A 3,539-nucleotide genomic window follows, 5' to 3' on the forward strand; every position below is an offset into this window, starting at 1 on the left:
CAAAGCGCACTGAAGTCTCTCGTCTCCTTGGCAAGGTTCATGGGCTGACAAAGAAGCAGAAGTTTGTTTCATGTGATATACTAGTGAGGGGGCCGAAACGTCTCGACCTGTTCAAGATGCTCGGAGAGGAAATGCTAGATTATGTTATGCATATTTTGGAGGAAGCAAACCGTGCAGAAGTAGCTTATGCAATGATCTACTCTTTTGTTAATATTTTCTAATGGTCTGCTCTTTCGTTAGTATTATCTAATGGCCTGCTCTTTTGTTAGTATTTGAATTTCCCACTACTGATCGTAGTGGGAAGAATATGGTTACTGCCTTGGTTCTTCTAGACATCACATAGCTTTTGAATTACCTTGTTGGTGTTATGCTTTTTAGATCAAGAGTTATGCTTTTTGGAGCATGTTTAGATCGACCCTAATTTGTAGTGGATGCAAGCATTTTGGTATAAGATAACATATATAACCATGCTTTACTTTAACATGTTTACTTAATTAACTTACTGGAATCCATATTTTAACATGCTTTTTCATTTGTAATGTAAGTGCATCTTGTAGATGGTGTAGATACATAAGATCAGTGTAGATAAAACATAACTGAAATCCTAAAGAAGATCAGTTCATAGATAAAAAATAATTGAAATCCTACATAAGATCAAACAATTCAACATCCAACTTAATGAAACTAGGTAAAAAAACGAGAATCTTCCAAGGCTACATGTTCCTCCACATTTGTTGGGCAATATCAACTCTTGTTAGATTCCATAATGATGTGGACTCAACTGCATTGATATATTGTGTTTCTTCCAACTTAGCCGAAACGTAGTTAGCCCCATCGTTGGCCTCGTTCAGTTCTTGCTCCACGGGATCAATTGCCATGTCACTAAGAATAAAGTTGTGAAGGATAAAACAAGTCATTATTAGACGATCTTGTGTCTCAGTGGGATGGAAGCTGGCACTTCGAAGGATCCCCCATCTCATCTCGAGTACAACAAATGCACGCTCGATGACATTGCGAGCCGTTGCGTGCCTCATGTTGAAAATCTCCTCGGCGTTTTGAGGCCGTTGACTACTAGCACCCCATTCCTTCAAATGATAGCGAATTCCCTTGAACGGAGTAAAAAAAAACCCTCGCTGTTTTCATACCCGTTGTCGCACAAGTAATATCCCAATTTAGATACAGAAATTAGACAAAGAAGATAATTCAGTTTATATAATAAAGCCATGTCTCATACAAAACTAAAGTTGGATGATGTCACCTTTGGCCACTTTTAAACCATCCTCACGAGTGACGGCGTCACAAAGAACACGAGAATCCCAGCAGAACCTTCCCATCCGGGGAGAACGTAGACAAACCTCAAATAACTTCACAAACATCTAATGTGTTTGTTGTGGCAATGTGACCCTTTCGTGTTTTGTACCTTGGCGTGTCTATGATACTCACGCGGACATTAATATGAGTACCATCAAGAGCCCCAAGACATTCCTAATGCACATTCATGTTAAAACAGTGCATGCAATGATTGGAAATATGGACACATACCATAAAAAAACAAGAGAAATGTTTTATTTTACCTTAAACCACATCCACCTCGGATCTGTGCATGGCTTGACCTTAGTCTCATGGAGGCTTAACACGCCTCACAACACTTCAAGGATGTAGCGCGACACAGTCTGCCCTAACCTAAGAAAATTGAACCTACAATCCTATTTTATTTTTGTGATGCGATAATATGCCCAAGTACATAGCAACCTGCTCCTCTACAGTTACAAATTTACCATCAGCTAACCCACTCATATCCCTTAGCAAACGACACAGCCGCCCAAATGTGTTTCGATCCATATGTCGCACCTGCTCCGGAAGCCTAGCCGTCATACAGTATTGTGAGATGACCTCGGGGTCTAATTCTCGTCCCCCTATTTACAAATGAGGCTGGCCAGGTGGAACAAAAAACGTAGAGTTCACTTGGTTTTTGTGTATCACTTCTTCAATTAATAACATAGTTGTCTCCATCTCCTTCTCTTCGACGCCATCTGTTATAATATGTAACTACAAAATCAGTGAAACGAGTGAAGAAAAGGTTTTGTGGAATACATTGTTTCCACATTGATTCAATTCAAAAGGAGCAGCTAGAAATCCCTCAAAACAGAGTCATGACCAATAATTACATGGAAATGAATTTCAATTGTATTTCCATGTTTCATCAAAAATTCTGCTGAAAACGTAACCCCAACCTGAATTTTTTCACAATTCACAGCGAGGAGTGCATTAATTTCTATAATTAATGGGAATCATCATTTCCACCAAAAAAATTAATAACTCAATTGCATCCCACAAATTACACCATCTTCCGAGAAATCGACGAGGTATGTATTTAAAAAAAGTTCTACATATTCTATCATCAATCTCCAGGAACTGCGACACATGCTTTAAAAGTTTCCATAATCACACCATGGTGAACCACATGAAGGATTCGAGCAATTAACTTCTATGTTAACATCTAAAATTAGCTTACAACAAATTGCCCAACATAAAATTCACAACTCAATTAGACACAACAACAAAATACAGATATGATTATACATGGTTGGGCGACTAACACATACCTGTCGAACTATGGAGAGGGGCGGAGCACACGAGAGAAAAATATTGATGTCTTTGACCAGTCGCTGATGGAGACGAAGGGTACTATAGGAATTTAAATTATGCTTCTAGAGCATCCACAATGGGACGGATGTCCCGGCGGACATTTCGACGGACTTCCTAAAAACACCTTATGCCACGTCATAAGGACATCCCACTGCACTGCCACATCATAAGGACATCTGATAGGGACTCATCACCAGAACACATCCCAGCCTTGCAACCTGCTTCGTCGACCCCAACTCAGGCAAATGCATCATCAGCAGCACCTCAGCAACAAACCAAGATCCAACCCAAGAGAAACAACGAGACCAAGCCAACCTTGCAGCCCACGAAGGAAAGACCAAAGAGGAATGCACCGAAGCCCGCGAAATACCTCGATCACGTGTCTCACTAATGCATGGAGATTTGTTTTTTATTATTTCCTTTAATTTATGTTTTTTGCCTTTTTTTTTGTTAACAATTATTTTATAGCAAGATAGAGTCAGATCTTTTCGGGTTTTCTTCTTGATTCTTTTCCGAATCGTATTGTCCGAATCAAGCAGGAGGAATTCTATATAATAGAATTCCCATATATCGAGTCCTTTGAGAATTAAAGTAATAAAATATTTTTTTGTCTCAACCCTAGTTTTCAATATTTCTCCTCTCTCGCCGCTTTTGTTCTTCAAGTTTGAGAATCACAGATTACTCGAAGTGCTCTCTGCTACGATAGGATTCTTAGTCCTATCATCTGGTGCTTTACATTGAGTTCTCTTCCCCCGCAACTCTCCAACACACGATGCCAGACGACCTGAACACGTCTGACGGCGACAACGCGCCGCCTGAGTATTCTGTCCAGGATATTGGACAAATGGTTTTTGATCTCACGGTCCGTGTCGCAAATGATGAGAAGAAGA

The 3,539-nt window shown here is 39.9% G+C and overlaps 1 long non-coding RNA gene across 2 annotated transcripts; it reads right to left on the reverse strand.

The window, feature by feature from the left end:
* Positions 1 to 565: 565 nt before the first annotated feature.
* Positions 566 to 2,660, reverse strand: LOC121773621. 2 transcript variants are annotated; one of them, XR_006044819.1, is made up of 4 exons: positions 2,607 to 2,660; positions 1,575 to 2,033; positions 1,259 to 1,485; positions 566 to 1,133 (listed from the first exon to the last, which is right to left on the reverse strand). It is a non-coding gene; the product is annotated as an uncharacterized LOC121773621 (long non-coding RNA). The 2 variants fall into 2 exon arrangements; XR_006044818.1 differs by having other exon boundaries at positions 566 to 1,485.
* Between the last annotated feature and the right edge of the window lie 879 nt (positions 2,661 to 3,539).

Source organism: Salvia splendens, chromosome 17 (genome assembly GCF_004379255.2).
Source record: "Salvia splendens isolate huo1 chromosome 17, SspV2, whole genome shotgun sequence".
Taxonomy (NCBI): Eukaryota; Viridiplantae; Streptophyta; class Magnoliopsida; order Lamiales; family Lamiaceae; genus Salvia; species Salvia splendens.